This window comes from Anabrus simplex, chromosome 6 (genome assembly GCF_040414725.1).
Source record: "Anabrus simplex isolate iqAnaSimp1 chromosome 6, ASM4041472v1, whole genome shotgun sequence".
NCBI lineage: Eukaryota > Metazoa > Arthropoda > Insecta > Orthoptera > Tettigoniidae > Anabrus > Anabrus simplex.
In genome coordinates this window covers 276,092,145-276,110,927 of record NC_090270.1, presented here as the reverse complement: position 1 = coordinate 276,110,927, position 18,783 = coordinate 276,092,145, and the positions used below count along the sequence as shown (strand labels likewise).

The window sequence follows — 18,783 nt, the reverse complement described above, 5'->3', positions numbered from 1 at the left end:
GCTTGAGGAAGTGGAAAGGATGGTAAAAAAACTCCATTGTCATAAGGCAGCAGGAATAGATGAAATTAGACCTGAAATGGAGAAGTATAGTGGGAAGGCAGGGATGAAATGGCTTCATAGAGTAGTAAAATTAGCATGGAGTGTTGGTAAGGTACCTTCAGATTGGACAAAAGCAGTAATTGCTCCTATCTATAAGCAAGGGAACAGGAAGGATTGCAACAACTATCGAGGTATCTCATTGATTACTAGGCCTATACCAGGGAAAGTATTCACTGGCATCTTGGAAGGGAGGGTGCGGTCAGTCGTTGAGAGGAAGTTGGATGAAAACCAGTGTGGTTTCAGACCACAGAGAGGCTGTCAGGATCAGATTTTCAGTATGTGCCAGGTAATTGAAAAATGCTACGAGAGGAATAGACAGTTGTGTTTATGTTTCGTAAATCTAGAGAAAGCATATCGTCCCTGCTCTGGCAAACTAGCGAAACTGACAAACTAAGAAATCTGTAGTTCTGAAGTTCTGATCTAGATTTTGTTATTTATATATTGTCTACCCTATGACAAAGTCTCACATCTGCAGCTCATCCTGTATGCCTAACACATAAAACCAATAATTAAATATAAAAATTTATTTGACATGAGTAATCACAACTTCTTTCAGCTCTCCTAACCTTTTGACAATTTTCAGATTCGTTAGTTTGCCAGAGCAGGGACGATATGATAGGGTACCGAGGGAAAAGATGTTCGCTATTCTGGGGGACTATGAAATTAAAGGTAGATTATTAAAATCATTCAAAGGCATTTAGGTTGACAATTGGGCTTCAGTGAGAATTGATGGTAGAATGAGTTCTTGGTTCAGGGTATTTACGGGGGTTAGACAAGGCTGTAATCTTTCACCTTTGCTGTTTGTAGTTTACATGGATCATCTGCTGAAAGGTATAAAATGGCAGGGAGGGATTCAGTTAGGTGAAAATGTAGTAAGCAGTTTGGCCTATGCTGACGACTTGGTCTTAATAGCAGACTGTGCCGAAAGCCTGCAGTGTAATATCTTGGAACTTGAAAATAGGTGCAATGAGTATGGTATGAAAATTAGCCTCTCGAAGACTAAATTGATGTCAGTAGGTACGAAATTCAACAGAATTGGATGTCAGATTGGTGATACAAATCTAGAAGAGGTCGATAATTTCAAGTATTTAGGTTGTGTGTTCTCCCGGGATGGTAATATAGTGAGATTGAATCAAGGTGTAGTAAAGCTAATGCAGTTAGCTAACAGTTGCAATCAGCAGTATTCTGTAAGAAGGAGGTCAGCTCCCAGACAAAACTATCTTTACATCGGTCTGTTTTCAGACCAACTTTGCTCTACGGGAGCAAAAGCTGGGTGGACTCAGGATATCTTATTCATAAGTTAGAAGTAACAGACATGAAAGTAGCAAGAATGATTGCTGGTACAAACAGTTGGGAGCAATGGCAGGAGGGTACTCGGAATGAGAAGATAAAGGCTAATTTAGGAATGAACTCGGTGGATGAAGCTGTACGCATAAACCGGCTTCGGTGGTGGTGTCATGTGAGGCGAATGGAGGAGGATAGGTTACCTAGGAGAATAATGGACTCTGCTATGGAGGGTAGGAGAAGTAGAGGGAGACCAAGACAACGATCTTTAGACTCAGTTTCTAACGATTTAAAGATAAGAGGTATAGAACTAAATGAGGCCACAACACTAGTTGCAAATCGAGGATTGTGGCGACGTTTAGTAAATTCTCAGAGGCTTGCAGACTGAACGCTGAAAGGCATAACACTCTATAATGATAATGTATGTATGTATGTATGTGACTTAGCTACCGTATAATCCCAAGTACCATCCGCCATCTAATAAGACCTGCACACCTGAATCTAATATCAGAATTTGGAAAAAAACTAAATCACATGTTTACTTACCAATTTTTTTAAAATTTCTACAAATGTGTTACAAAATTGCTAATTTAAAACACTTTACAAATAATAAAACCACTAAAAACACCACAGTGAGAAGTAATACTAGTCCATTGTACAACTCAGTCACGACTTAACGTCATCAGAACTACCACCATTGGAACTTTGATCACTGTCATCTTCCCATACATAGCCGTCCTCACTACCACTCATAGAATTTGAAATTCCACATTTCTTGAAACTTTTCCTCAGCAAGTTGTTGGAGATGCGATCTCATGCGTCTTCATCCATTTGCATAGAAGTTCCATTTTGGGTTGTTTCACTCGTCCAGTTGGTGTCATCACATGATTGCTGGCAGACACAATCCACTCAGTGTAGAGCTGTTTCAATGCACCTTTGAAAGGCCAGTTCACACAAACATCCAATGACTGTAGCATAGAGGTCAGCACTCTTGGAATTATTTCCAGATCAGTTTTACCTTTGCTTATCAATTCCTTTCCAGCATCTGTAGTATGCCCGTGATGACTGTAGAGTACAAACAGGCTCTTCTTTTGCAATAAAGCCCCTTAGCGATGTTGCCGAACTGCCGAACACACTTCACCCGGTCCTCAGTTAGCTCCCTGTCCATCCAGTCGAATTCTTGTGTTTGAACGAAAATACCAGATGGCAAATTTCCTTTTGGAAGTGTTTTTCTTTTCAGAACCACATACGGAGGAAGTTTGGTTCCGTCAGCTAACATGCATAACATTACCATGCAGGGTTGCTTTTCGTTACCACATGTCCTGATAGTAATGCTTTTAGAGCCGTTAATGTGAGCCGTATTGTCTAATGGCGTTTCAAAATAAACAGGTATCTGATCAGCATTCCCAATTTGAGAAAACAAATAGGAATTTTACTTCTGCAAACGAATAACCTGATGATGAAAGGTTGTCAACCTTTCTTCGTAGGCAACAGGGAGACGTTGTGAAATAGATGTACGTCTTTGCATACACAATCTGTTCCTTCGATAAAAGTTCTTTATCCACCAACAGCTTGAAGTAAAACCCTCCTTTTTTTGAGTTCTTTTGCAATCTCTAATGATTTTAATTGACATATTTCAGTCGATACACCATAGCTAGTTCACGTCGTTCAGTTACGTATTTATTTAAAGTCATTCTTCAATTTCAAGAAACTGTGCACTCTGCCCTCGGAAAGCTCTACATATCTTGCTCTGCGATCACCGTTACTTTTTAATAACATTTCTTTCTTCTTCCTCCTAGCGCAAATACATGATTCATCAATATCAGGGGCCAATGACGTTATATGTTGGGCCCCTTTAAAAACAATCATCATCATCATCAATATCATATTTTTTGCTGGTGGCATGATTTCCGATAGTTTCAGCCTCCATTACAATTTTAAGTTCCTCACTCACAGTAAACGACCGCATGCGCTTTTTTGAATTCATCACTTGTTACAACTGATGCTTCTTCACTCAGAACACAAAGTATTAATCAACTGCTACACCATTTGGTTCCAGTAATGTGAAAGTGAGCACCGGAGTGAGATTTCATCCATTGCCGAGTCGTGTGATGTGAAACCGCTGTTGCTGCTTTGACGCATCCTCGGAACAATTTATTATGAGACCATGATACGAAAGGCTTAAATACGACCCATACCCAAATTTAAGGAGTAATATTTCTGTAAAAAAATGTGGGGGTGGTATTCAGCATTATACGGTACCAGTAATTACATTTCTAACAAACCAACATTTACCAATTTGGTAACTGAAATCTCTTGCAGTTCCTGTTAACAAGAAATAAAGATAATCATGAATGAATTACATAGTCAGAACCAAGAACCAAAAATAATATTAAGGATATAGTTTACTGGATGAGGGTCTGAGAGGCATTTGCAGGGTTAAATCAAGAGAGAGGGAGAGAGAGCAATCTCACTTCTTCTATAACATATTTATTAAATAAAAATTAAAAACATATAAGAGGCCCAAGAAACATAGTCAATGGAGAAAGGAAATTAATGTGAGTTTACATCACACCGGGGCTGCCTGACCAAGCCGATAAAGGTGTGCTTGATTCACCTAGAAGGACACGGGTTTGATTTCCCGTCAGGAAGTCTAAAAATGTAAGAAACAATATTTTCCACTTCTGGAGGTGCATATAGTCCTGAGGTTCACTCAGCCTACACCAAAGAGGACTACCAGGTTAATTCCTGGGGGCAAAGGAGGCCAGGCATAAAGCTAACCACTCTACCCCTTCAGGTGCCAAGGTTATGGATAGTGGAAGCTTTTACCTTCCAGTCCTCCAAGGGCCTTCATGGCCTGTACGGAGGACTTTGCTTACATCACACGATAAAATTTTAACAATTGAAATACGCAAACTCACACCTCACACAAGAAAAATAGTTATGTTAAACTTAGTTATGTTTAACTTCCGTTACAAAGAAATGTGCATAGGTATGTAGTAAATTAGACAAAGTGACTTGATCCAATGAAATAAAAGAAACTACACTACCAATTAATTAAACATGAAAGCCTGCAATTACCGAGCTCGATAGCTGCAGTCGCTTAAGTGCGGCCAGTATCCAGTAATCAGGAGATAGTGGGTTCGAGCCCCACTGTCGGTAGCCATGAAGATGGTTTCCATAGTTTCCCATTTTCACACCAGGCAAATGCCGGAGCTGTACCTTAATTAAGGCCACGGCCGCTTCCTTCCACTTCCTAGGCCTTTTGTATCCTATCGTCGCCATAAGACCTATCTGTGTCGGTGCGACGTAAAGCAAATAGCAAAAGAAAAAAAAAAAAAGCCTGCAGTTTCCTTCATGAAACTTGAAATAATTAGTTTAACATGTTAAAGCCAAAATAATAACATTTTAATAATTACAATTGCAAAGAAAAGGAAAACTTATCCAGAGAAGAATGCATGTCTCCCAGTGAGAGCCCACATGGACTCTGTCTCACCTGACAGCCATCCAGGGAATGATCCAACGAAAAGCTTCACATCATGCACAAGCTTGCTAATGCGAGGTGGAAAAGCCTCAAGTTAGCGGTTTTAGCTGAAGGCCAATCAACAGGTAGAGTTAGAATCCAGATGCCATTTATCTCCTAATCAAATTTTTAAATACATTCTTCTTCTGTTGATTACAGTAGTTCTGGTTTGATCTGGAAAGAGATTTCTTGGCCAGTATACGACAGGAATTCACACAAAGGAACACAGTATCCCAAAAGTTATTACCCTGTTGCACAATATTGTGCCATACTTACAAAAACAGTACAGCAACAATGTCCACCGTCAAGTAAAAAATGAAAAACATGTTCATTTTGTAATTTTTGAAGCAGTATCGTGAGAGGCAGGATAGATACGTTACATCAGGTAATCGTCATACTGTAATGGCATAAGCTGAACACCCCACACTTTCACAACCCAGTTGCATATCAGTACAGGTCAACTTGATACATGGGTTTTATCACTCCCTCAGCCAGCAGAAATGAAAGATAGTTGTTGTTCATGTAGCATGAAAACTGTTCATTTCCAGACATGAGTTCCTATTCAAAATACTATCTACTCAATCTCCTCTGCAAGTCCTAGGAGTTCATAATGGGAATTTTTGGACACTCTGTATAGTAGGCTTTTACCTATTAATACTATAATTTTGTAATACCATCTGTTTTTCAGGTCCACGTGGGAATGGGAAAAAGAAGAATGAATACTACTCTCAGTCCATGGTATGTTGCGTATTAAAAGTGCATTCCAGCTACACTTTCTTAAGTATGGTAACAGAAATATCCATAATTAGTGAAGTTGTCTTTATTTGAATTTTGTTGATGTGTATCATTCAGTGGTTTTGAGATATCTTGCACAATGTAATAATAAGTAGTGAGCAGGTAAATATAATTAACAGTCAAGTTGAAACTTCAGGTTTCATTGACATGTGTAAAATATTAATAACTAAATTAGAATTAACTCATTATAATTTCTCAGAAATACAATAATATTAGTGCTACAGATATATTTTACATTAGACATCATTACCTTAACTAATTGTAAGATTTTATCCTGTTGTAGGAGCAGTTGAACATTGTAATATTTTCAAACTTCAATCCCATTCTTCTAAGGGGATAGTTTGTACTTCTACCTCCCCTAAAAGCAATAACCACCACCACCAATCCCAAGTTTTTTCTTTATCAAAGTGTGATATTTTTGTTGTTATGTTGTTATATTTTACTTTTAAGGGGTAGTACAACTAGATAACCATCCTCATTACTTGTCCACCTGCATCGTGTAACAGTTAGTGCTATTACCTCTCATCTTTGGAGGCCCAGATTTGATTCGTGGTACTGTCAGAGATTTAAGATTGGCAGGAGGGCAGTATGTGGTTAAAGAAAGGTACGTGCAACTTGCCTCCGTTAGAGGCTTTCCTGAAAAATTGTGTCCCCTCGAGGACATTACACAAGCTTACTCCTGTATTGTTGTTACTCTACTAATGCTTGTAACATCATATCAACAAGTGCACTTTTTACAGTGTTTTTCAGACAGACAGATACACAGATAGTAAGATGTATACATTATTCTTTTAAGCTGTTCTGCATCAAGATTTCAGCTTTGTGGTACATTATTTGAGGGGAGTTTAAATGTTCTGCATCACAACTACACAAAGTATTTTCCAAATATGCAAGCCATTTTATAGCCACTTTGTAAATGAGTAATTTTTCTTGTTGCTAGTGGTTTAACTTCCCTCTAACCTAACACATTTCCACTGGCTGTAGGATAGAACATGGCTAGAATCAGGAAGATGTGGTTGTGGCCTAAGGTACAGACCCAATATTTCCTTGTGTGAAAATGAAGCTTGAATGCAAGCTTCCATCTACATGACCCATACTACTTAGCAAACTTGCTCAGTAATTAGTGCATTAAACTTCTTCAATGAGTATAGTAATATCCTATTTCTCTCTTCTAATGTATGTTCAGCCAATGTCTTGCAGAAAAATGCAATTTTCATAGTAATCTTGAATTCCTGATCCTACCCATTGATAAACCATATGGGATCCTTTGTCAATCAATGTGTCAATACTTATCTGCATTTAGGGCAGTCGCCCAGGTGGCAGATTCCTATCTGTTGTTTCCTAGCCTTTTCTTAAATGATTTTCAAGAAATTGGAAATTTATTGAACATCTTCCTTGGTAAGTTATTTCAATTCCTAACTCCCCTTCCTATAAACAAATATTTGCCCCAATTTGTCCTCTTGAATTCCAACTTTATCTTCATATTGTAATCTTTCCTACTTTTAAAGACACCACTCAGACTTATTCGTCTATTAATGTCATTCCACGCCATCTCTCCGCTGACAGCTCGGAACATACCACATACCAACCAACATACCAATCATTTGTATCAACCACAAGTTTAGACATTTTTATTGCGTCATTTTGAAGGTATTATACAAATACGAAATAATAAGAATTTTTATCTTTGTTAACATATAAGGATTGTTCAGGATCCTGACCAATGATTTTAAGGTTTGAATCAAGGCTGATGATGCTCCTGAAGGAGGGTGAAATATGTACCGAATAAGACTTTATAATATTATGTACATCTTAACTACAAGAACTTGTATTGTATTGAAAAGGTGGTCTTGATAAACAGCAAGATGGTGGCTACAACCAGTCACGTGTAAACTTGCTCCGCACTTACCTGCCTAATTATCAAGATAACTAGCAGCTGGGATTCCTTGAGTGTGCTCAACCATCATCACTAAGTTCGCGTTTTGATTTAAAACGGACAGTGACTCTCCAGGACGTCGAGAAGAGGTTGTCAGAGTACGAGAACCATATGGCTGAATTTCAAGCTCGCTTGGAGGAAGCCATGATGGGTTCTGACCGCAGTGCAGACAGCAGTGCCGCCAACTCCCAGGAGCTGCTCACCGGCCTGAGGTCCGACTTTAAGAACTTCCGAGACTCCATGGGTGCTGAGATAGCTGACATGAAGCAGGCCATTGGGGAGATCCATTAGAGGATGGATAAACAAGAGGAGTTGGCTGATGAAGCAGCCCAGTATAGTAGGCAAAATTGCCTACTGATACATGTGGTTAAGGAATCACCTGAGGACACCTGTGGGGCTGTCATAAACGTCATTAAAAACAGACTTAAGTTGGATATTGGCATGGACAGTATCAATAGATGTCATAGACTGGGGGACCAGCGTAGGACGACTGCCAACGTAGTGGCCATTGGGAACAGGCCAATAATTGTTAAGTTCCTGCGTTACTATCAATGGGACCAAGTCTGGTGGGTGAAGCAACTATTGAAGGGCACTAACATCATGGTCACGGAATCCCTCACGGCAACAAGAAAAGGGATTTTGAATTAGGCATGTGACACATTTGGACTGTGGAATGTGTATACACCGATGGGCGTGTAACTGTAATTACACCAGACGGCGAGAAAACCACTCTGATCACTCCTAGGGACCTAATAGTTCTCATCAGGCAGCGTAGCGGAGCACAGAATCAGTGTCAATGAGTGAATGTGTTATAGTAGGCCTAGTTTGAAAGTATGTAATAGGACTCTTGTTTATCACGAGTTTCAAATTTGTCTCAAATAGTGTTAGTTATGTGCATATTTTCTTTAAATATGTGCGTGCGTGTGTGTGTGTGTGTGTGCACGCGCGCCTTAAACATAATCCCCTTGTACCGTTAGTTCAACGCCCGCCACCTGAGTCTGTCGCAACACGTCTCTTGTTGAGACAGGCTCTCTCCTCCATGCCCAGGGGTTTGCAATGTTGCCATGTGAACGCGCTCTCTCTCCCTGCTCACCTAGATGAAATACGTACAATTGTTAACAACAATGACATACATGTTTTTTGTATTGGAGAAACTTTTCTAATGCCTACCATCCCTTCCACTATGGTAAATATTAAGAATTATGAACTTGTCCGCTGGGACAGAACGGATGATAGGAAAGGCAGCAGTGTAGCCCTTTATTTCAGAAATGACTTGAGCGGTAGAGTAATATGCACATCACAAAATGCCTCTCATCCGGGACCAGAGTTCATGTTCGTGGAGATCACCATTAAAGGGATGAAAGTCCTCTTCGTCGTAGTTTATAAACCTCCAGATATAGTGAACATGACGGAGTTGGAAGCTTGTTTATTCAACCTAGTATCAACTTACGAACATATCATACATACTATTAGGAGACTTAAATATAAACTTACTGAAAGAATCAGCTCAGAAGGACAAACTACTTGATATACTATTTTCCTGTAACCTTGCGATTCTCCCATTAAATCCCACCAACCATATATATAGCAGTAATCACACTTCACACTCACTAATTGATCTAATCATAACTAACAATCCACAGAAAGTTTTAAATCACGGCGAAATTCCTGTTCCATCAATCTCAACACATGACTTAGTCTACTTATCCTATTCTTTTCGCATACCTAAATACAAACCTAAGTTCACCACTTGGAGGAATATAAGAGATACTAATCTAGATCACCTGAAGTATGACGCCTACAACCTACCCTGGAATGATATTCTACTACTAGACAATATTGACGCAAAAATAGACAAACTAAATTCCCTCATTATTAGCCTATACGACAAAAACATGCTCCCACACAACAAGTGAAAGTGAGTCGCCCCCCCCCCTGCCCATGGTTAAATGACGAAATTAAGAATTTGATGGCTCACCGTGATTCATGGTTCTGACGGTATAAACGTACCTGTAATGAATCCGATTTTGAAAACTATCGGGTACTCAGGAACAGAATTAAGCAAGAAATCAGAAATTTAAGTACTTAAACTGTCTTTCAGGTAAACTGAATGCAAGGAATTCCTGGAAAGAACTACGTTAACCGTCCTCAATTTTCTTTCCAAGAGGTTACTAGCAACCAAATTAAAAAAGTACTATACTCTGTTAAATCTAAAGCAGTAGCAGTAGATGACATCCCTATGCATTTCATACATAATATAATATAATAGGCATTGGAAGACCCCAGAAGAGATGGCTCGACGACGTAAAGCTGTTGGCTGGAACACGCTGGTTCCAAGTGGCTCAAGACCGAAGACGATGGAAACATATGGAAGAGGCCTATATCCAGCAGTGGATTGAAATAGGCTAGAAAAGAAGAAGAAGAAGAAGAAGAAGATAATAGGCGCTATCCTCATGGTTATCACACATATATTCAATTACTGTCTCAGAAATGGAACTTTCCCTGCACTCTGGAAACAAGCTAATGTCATCCCAGTGCCCAAGATAAACGATTCTAAACTGACGTCTGACTATCGCCCAGTTTCTATTCTTCCAGCACTTTCTAAGGCTCTGGAAAGACTAGTGTATGATCAAGTACTGAAATATTTAAATAACTATTCTCTCCTTGACCCATTACAATCGGGCTTTAAGAAAGGGTACATCCCACTATCGGCAGCCCTGAAGATGGTTTTCCGTGGTTTCCCATTTTCACACCAGGCAAATGCTGGGGCTGTACCTTAATTAAGGCCACGGCCACTTCCTTCCAACTCCTAGGCCTTTCCTATCCCATCGTCGCCATAAGACCTATCTGTGTCGGTGCGACGTAAAGCCCCTAGCAAAAAAAGAAAGGGTACAGCACTGCCACGGCTCTCCTTAAAGTAACAGCAGAAGACATCAGACTAGCTATGGAACAACAAGTTACAGTACTAACGCTACTGGATTTCAGTGGTGCATTTGATACAATAGACTTACAGCTACTAATTATGAAAATGGAATCTTACTTGTTTGACCCTTTAGTACTGAAGTTTTGTACGTCATATTTGAAAGATCAGAGACAGCGGGTGATAACTTGCGAAAGAAATTCAGAATGGCGTGAATTGTTGCCTTACATTCATTTTTAACCTAAGGTATGATGTGCATATTACTCCTTACTATCAAGTACTGAACTGGTTAAAACCTGATACGAGATGTGAATTATCATATACTTGTCTTAATACACAAACTTCTGCATAGTAACTCTCCCCAGTATATTTCATCTAAACTTCACTTCCTCTCTTCCTTCCATAACCGTAACACTCACTCAGGCTCCACTCTAGCTATTCCTCCTCACCACTCTTCTGTGTATAATTTATTCTTTTATTATAACCGGTTCCAGGCTTTGGAATTCCCTGCTAGTAAGTGTCAGGAGCATTGACTCTTTCCTCAAATTTAAAATAACTTGCCGAGACTTCCTGTTGAGAGTTGCTGATTGAAGTGTGTATATGTGCGTGTGATTGATAATTGAAAAATTAAAAATGGTTCTGTTAATTTTATATAATGTAAATGTAATGGTAGTTGATAAGTGTCAAAATGCGAATAAAGATACTTGTTTCATTTAACGTAATATTATCATATACATTTTGTTTGCAAACTGATCCTGTTCTTAGCAACAGAATATAGCAAGAAACAAAAGGAAATGTGAAACAAGAAAAATCATGTGTCCCTGAAATTACAATTTCGGCCCACTGTGCAATGCTTACAAAAATTACATAACAACTCAAGAAAGACTAAATGCCTCGGTTCCTTTGGTCAATCTTCTTACCTCTTGACCATTTGTGTCTGACGCTAGTATGTGCTTTTTCCAGAATACCAGACAGTTCCTCTGCTTTACAGAAGTAACAGATTTTTTAATTACTAATGCAATCGGCTCCGCTTTCAATCAGTTTTTCAGTGTCACCAATTTTTAAGACATCATATAGTATAAGATGATGATACTGCTTTTTCTATAGAAATTGGTTGCTTATTTTTAAGAAGCTGAGCTTGTTTTGCGTCTTGAAGTAACATTTTGTATTATTCGTTATTGATAAAAAACTGCGGTCAGTACTTGTCTTCATTAACTCAATTTATCGTACCACTCTAAAATGACGGCCAACAGTGAACACAAACTCGACAGATGTTTGCAGTGTGCCTTTGTGGTTGCATGAACTAATGTTCAGAACATGTTATGGCTCATGAAAGCCACGACACAAATTTCTCTGTGTGGTTTTTCTTAATTATTCACAACGTGTTGTGGTTATTTCTACAAGTGCCACAACACGAATATAGCATTGTGATTTATTTAAAGAGAGTACATGTTGTGAATTTTTTTTTGCTCAGTAAGCATTTTCTTTCTTTGAGCCTAACATATACATAAGAAAACGTACAGGTCTAGTAATACTTCCTTGCAGGACCCCTCCCATAATCGTTGTAGGATTAGATAATGCTTCACCAACTCTAATTACTGTATCTCAATTCTGTTTTCTAGAAATGTAGCCATCGATTCCACGACTCTTTCGTCTAGTCCAATAATCCTCATCTTTATCAGCGGTCTCCCATGGTCTGCTCTATCAAAGGTCTTGGATAGGTTAACAGCGATGCAGTTCATTTGACCTCCTGAATCTAAAATATCTGCTTAATCTTGCTAGAATCCTACAAGTTGAGCATCACTGTAACAACCTTTCCTAAACCCAAACTGTCAAATTGTCAAGATGGCAGATAATATAAACAGTGTTGTTGAAGATGCCTTTGAAAACTTAGTGTCACTGAAAAGAGCAGTAATTTGCATAAAGACTTGAAGGATCTCATCTTGAAGTACATGAGTAACCTTAGGAATGTTTTTACAGAACTTAAGGCATGCATAGCTAATAAAGATGAACAATACAATGAATTGAGTGTGATGGTTTTGAAATTGGAAGAGAAGATGCAAATCCTGGAGAATCCATGCAGAAGTAGGGCAGGACAGGTGGTGCCATCTTCTGCTACATCTCTGAATCAACCTGGACCTCGCATAGACATTACAGCTGCACCTAGCTGTCAGCGGAGGAGACATTACTCTGACGTCGCCAGCTCAGTAGGATCAGTCGTTTCCAAGATCGATAAGCGATACAAACTAACAGTGACGTCTAAAATAAATGAATCTGCGAAAGGAATAAAGACTGTATTGAAAAGTAAAATCAATCCAACTGTAATAAACATTTGAATTAAGACTTTTAAGTCACTTAAAGATGGAAGAGTACTTATTGAGATGGGAAGCAAAGAAGGGATAATGTCCTGAGCTGAGCAATAAATTTGAATTGTGGCAACACCCTGGAAGCAAAGGTCTCAGCAGTAAGGAACCCAAACCTGGTAATATATAATATTCCTAATGAAATAAATAAAGAAAATGTTGAAGAAATAATCAGAACCCAAAACCCGGAATTAGCACTACAGGAGGGAGACATTTAAGTCCAAATTTATTTATTGTAATAAAAGGAACAATCAGAATTTAGTTGTGCAACTGAATTCACAAGTTCGAAAGAAACTGTTGCGGCATAACCTCAAAATGAGTTGGATAATATGTCATTCAGAAGACTACATTGCACTTCTCAGGTGCTTCAAGTGCTGTCGATACAACCACAAAAAAGATAATTGTGCATCAGAAGCAGGAAGACATGAGTTGAAAGAATGCACAGCTTCCTCGACAGACTACAAATGCATTAACTGTGTGACATACAACAGTTATACTAAAGGTGACAAAATATGTGTCAATCATTCATCATTAGACAAAAACTCTCCAAGCCTACTAGCAGTTTTAAGGAAATATCAAGAAAACAAAGATTATTAATGGCCCGAGCAACTAACAAAACCCTGAGGCACAACATTCACCCTGAAAAGTCACCTATAAGATGCCTACAAATAAACCTGGAGCATTCAAAAGCAGCCACACAAAACGTTGTACAACTATTCACAGAATTACAAATTGACATAGCATTCTTACAAGAACCTCGGATCTTCCAGAACAAACCCATAGGAATTCCGACAAATATATAACATTTTTCTCTGGAAATAGAAAATATAGGGGTGTTATTGTCATGCTAAACAATTCAGTCGATGCTCTGATCATCAACCATTGTTGCAACCATTGTTGAAATCAGAAGAGGGTCCTTAAACTTGATCACAGCAAGTTTTTACGAAATATTGAAACCAATATGATTAAAATAAAGATTGTGGATTTTGCTAAAGGAAGAGGTATAGTAGCAGCAATAGATAGCAACTCTAGGTCATGTCTTTGGTTTGACAGCAGAGGGAGAACACTGGAGGATTTTTTGATAGAAAATCAGCTATACATTATGAATGAAGACAATGGTTCACCAACATTTCAGTCTAGCAGAGGTTCCAGCAATGTCAACTTAATAATATGCAATAAACATATTATGAAAGAAATACGGAATTGGGTCTGCGCCAAAGAAGAGAGTTGCTCCGACCATAGTATCATTACATTCTTCATCAAGGAATCAGGTATGTGGTAAGAAAAGACGATTATGAATGTTTCAGTGAAAATTTTATAAACGCTGTAAGATAACAGTACAACTTCAGACCAGAAGATTTTGGTCAGCTGGACAAGGAATTATAGGTCTTAGTTTTTGAATAGCCAGATATAGAAGTTACCATCAAAAAATTCTAATTCATTGTTACAACAACTTGCACAAATCTTTTAAAATTCACTCATGTTCAACAAGAGCAATTAATGGCAAATCAGTTCCCTGGTGGACTATAGAGCTGACAATAATGAGGAAGAAAGTGAATGCTCAAAGAAGAAGATTCCAGATAACATCAGGAAATGACGAATTGTGCTGACAGAGGAAATTACAATATCATGAAATAAAATGACAATATCAGAATGCCATTAAACAGAAGAAAACAAAATCTTGGAAAGAGTTCTGTAGTATTACCACATCTTCTGATCCACAGAATGCTGTGTACAAATTAGCAGTCGGAAAAATCAGACGCGCCTACACTCTGTCCACACTTAATAAAACATATGGGACCTATACAATACACAATTAATTATATTATGGATCACTTTACACCTCCTGATAATGATAAAACCAGCTGTGAATACCACAGAAGCTTAAGAATCAAAATAATGCTACCACCTAACACAGATGATGACAGGTCATTTACAAAAGAAGAAATAAGGGCAAAATTGAGAGTATGGATTGCAAAAAGACTCCAGGAGAGGATGGGGTGACATGCAATATATTGCTACATATTTTCACCATAGTATCCTTGTATATAACTGCACTGTACAACAAATGCCCAAAAACAGGAATATTTCCTAAAATTTGGAAAATAGCCAAAATCATCCCAATAATTAAGCCAGGTAAAGAAAACTCAGAAGATGTAAGCAAATATCAACTACTCAGCTTATTAAATATAATGACGAAGATGTTAGAGAGAAACTGTTTATAAATAGATTAATGTATCCCTTATACCTGAATAATATGCTACACGACACTCAGGTTGGGTTCCAGCCTCAATCCAGCACAGTGGATGCAGTTATCGCCATCAAGGACTACATAGAGGAGTCACTGAAAAATAAGGACAGTATCACTATGATCAGCTTCGGGTAAAGGACGCCTTTGATAGTGCCTGGTGGCGTGAAGTTCTTAACGCCTTAAAGGAATTTTGGAAGATAGGAAACTTAAAAGGGTCCACCTTTTCAATACAAAAATGTTATAGTTTATTTACAACATATATTTACATTTGGAACTAGTTTCGACGCTGTTTGGCGTCATCTTCAGCCAAAATGTGGGAAATAGGCTAGCATGTAGACATTTATATTACACAAGGCGTTACATTAAACAATACACATCTTACGAGGAGATAAAAACAGGGACGAATGTAGAAACAAATGAATCGTTGAGAAAGCAAAAGTTATAAATATTAAAAATAACCTTAACCACACATCTTGCAGTGCGAAAATGTTCGGCTTGAATGATTCCTGAATACAAACCGCACGCGCACACATTTCTGAAGAGCCAGCAGGCAGGAAAAAGTAAAGTGAAACCTTAAGAGTTCTTCTGAGAAGAGTTCATCATTTTTTTTTTTTTTCTCCTATGTTCCGACTAACTAATGAAGTCTCTCTTGAGTTCCTGATAAACATACACAACAGGAAATTCTCCTTCACTCTCAACAATAGCTATAAAGACCAACGGTAAATTGCGTTTTAAATATTGTGCAGAGACGTGAAAGCATGATCTTGAACATGATATAACTTCTTCATTTAACCCAATTTTTTACACAAGGTGTTACATTAAACAATACACATCTTACGAGGAGATAAAAACAGGGACGAATATTGAAACAAATGAATCGTTGATAAAGCAAAAGTTATACATATTAAAAATAACCTTAACCACACATCTTGCAGTGCGAAAATATTTGCCTTGAATGATTCCTGAATACAAAACGCGGACACACTTCTGAAGAGCCAGCAGGGAGGAAAAAGTAAGGTGAAACCTTAAGAGTTCTTCTGAGAAGAGTTCATCATTTTTTCTATGTTCCGACTAACTAATGAAGTCTCCCTCGAGTTCCTGATAAACATACACAACAGGAAATTCTCCTTCACTCTCAACAATAGCTATAAAGACCAACGGTAAATTGTATTTTAAATACTGTGCAGAGATGTGAAAGCATGATCTTGAACATGATATAACTTCTTCATTTAACCACCTTTTGAAAGTCTCTCTCTATATTACATAGCTTCATTAACACCACCATTCTGTAGATGCACAAAATAATCTTGTAATCTTCTTCAGAAGTGTGTGCGCGTTTTGTATTCAGGAATCATTCAAGGCAAATATTTTCGCACTGCAAGATGTGTGGTTAAGGTTATTTTTAATATGTATAACTTTTGCTTTATCAACGATTCATTTGTTTCAATATTCGTCCCTGTTTTTATCTCCTCGTAAGATGTGTATTGTTTAATGTAACACCTTGTGTAAAAAATTGGGTTAAATGAAGAAGTTATATCATGTTCAAGATCATGCTTTCACGTCTCTGCACAATATTTAAAACGCAATTTACCGTTGGTCTTTATAGCTATTGTTGAGAGTGAAGGAGAATTTCCTGTTGTGTATGTTTATCAGGAACTCAAGAGAGACTTCATTAGTTAGTCGGAACATAGGAGAAAAAAAAAAAAATGATGAACTCTTCTCAGAAGAACTCTTAAGGTTTCACTTTACTTTTTCCTGCCTGCTGGCTCTTCAGAAATGTGTGCGCGTGCGGTTTGTATTCAGGAATCATTCAAGCCGAACATTTTCGCACTGCAAGATGTGTGGTTAAGGTTATTTTTAATATTTATAACTTTTGCTTTCTCAACGATTCATTTGTTTCTACATTCGTCCCTGTTTTTATCTCCTCGTAAGATGTGTATTGTTTAATGTAACGCCTTGTGTAATATAAATGTCTACATGCTAGCCTATTTCCCACATTTTGGCTGAAGATGATGCCAAACAGCGTCGAAACTAGTTCCAAATGTAAATATATGTTGTAAATAAACTATAACATTTTTGTATTGAAAAGGTGGACCCTTTTAAGTTTCCTATCTTCCATTCTCAGTTCAATACGGACAAAAATGAAATTCATAGATTTAAATTAAAGGAATTTTGTTGCACTAAGAACCTCTATTGCTTGATCAGTGGTTACTTAAGTGAGAGAAGATGTACAATAACTATTAACAGCTTAGAGATAGAAAGGATTGTAAGCAGAGGATGCCCGCAAGGATCTTGCTACGGACCTGGTCTATGGATTGTTCAGTACGACTCATTATTAAAACTAAACTATAAGGAGGTCACTAAAGTGATTGCTTTTGCAGATGATGTCTCGGTCCTGATTAGAGGTGAAAACGCACTGCAAATTGAAAACAAGGCCAATAGTGAAATCTTGAAAATCTCCAATTGGGCCACAGTAAATAAACTATCTTTCAACATAAATAAAACTCAAGTAATGCTAGTGTCTAGAAAAAAGCCTAAAACCCACAGATTTTTAGCATATATCTCAACAAAGACAAAATAAAACAGACCTATTTAATGAAATATTTGGGGATATTAATCAACAGCGGGTTCAGATTCGATAGTCGTATAAAACATATAGCTGAAAAGTCTACGAAAATTATACACGTCTTGTCAAAGTCAGCTAAAATTAATTGTGGACTGCATTCCGATGTAATGAGTATCATTTACAAAGGAGCAATACTTCCATTACTCTCGTATGGAGTTCCTGTTTGGGTAGATGCCTTAAATACAAGCTATAATGTCAACGAGTGCAGAGGGTAGTAAATATTAAAGTTACGAAAGTTTTCAGAACGATATCACATGAAGCATTATGCATACTAGCTGGAATGACTCCAATTAATATTAAACTTTTGGAAATTATTACAATATGATTAAAGGAAGAATTAAACACATGAGAGATATCACTGAAATTGACTAGAAAGAATTACAAAAATTGACCTCACCCAGCTGAAAACATACTAATGCAAGACAAAAAGGAAGAAGTACAGTATACTCTCCAGATATACACAGACAGCAGCAAAACCGAGTTTGGTCTCGGGTCTGGAAGAGTTATATATATCAACTCTGAACTATTATATATATCAACTCTGAACTAACTCGCCAACTTAGATTCAAATTATATAATAGATGCTCAAAAATCAGGCTGAGCAAGTTGTGGTACTGAAGGCCCTTGTGATGTTACAAGACATAGACAGTATACATGAAAAATCCACAGTAAAATAACCTTGGATCTTTTACGAAACAATCGCAAGCACAATACATTGATAGAAGAAATACAAAGTATATTACGATATCTTCGGTAAGAAAACTGGATCATATATTTTACGTGGATCAAGGCTCACGTTGGCAAGAAAGGAAACCAACTTGCAGACCATGTGGCCAAACGAGCTGCAAACAGCCTGGACTTAGAAGTGGTTTACAATCGAACACCTATCTGTACAATCAAACAAGACCTGAGGGAGGAAACCATTTGATTGTGGGAGAGCGAGTGGGAAAACACTACAAATGGAAGCGTAACAAAATCATAATTTC

General features: G+C 37.9%; 1 protein-coding gene across 1 annotated transcript in view; it reads left to right on the top strand.

Moving 5' to 3' along the window:
• Nucleotides 1-18,783, top strand: part of l(2)k05819 (transmembrane protein 94-like protein l(2)k05819) — a 304,060-nt gene that overhangs the window by 11,210 nt on the left and 274,067 nt on the right. The window contains exon 2 of the mRNA XM_067150433.2: nucleotides 5,595-5,644. The gene's annotated coding sequence lies outside the window, so the exon portion shown is untranslated. The remainder of the gene's footprint in view (nucleotides 1-5,594; nucleotides 5,645-18,783) is intronic.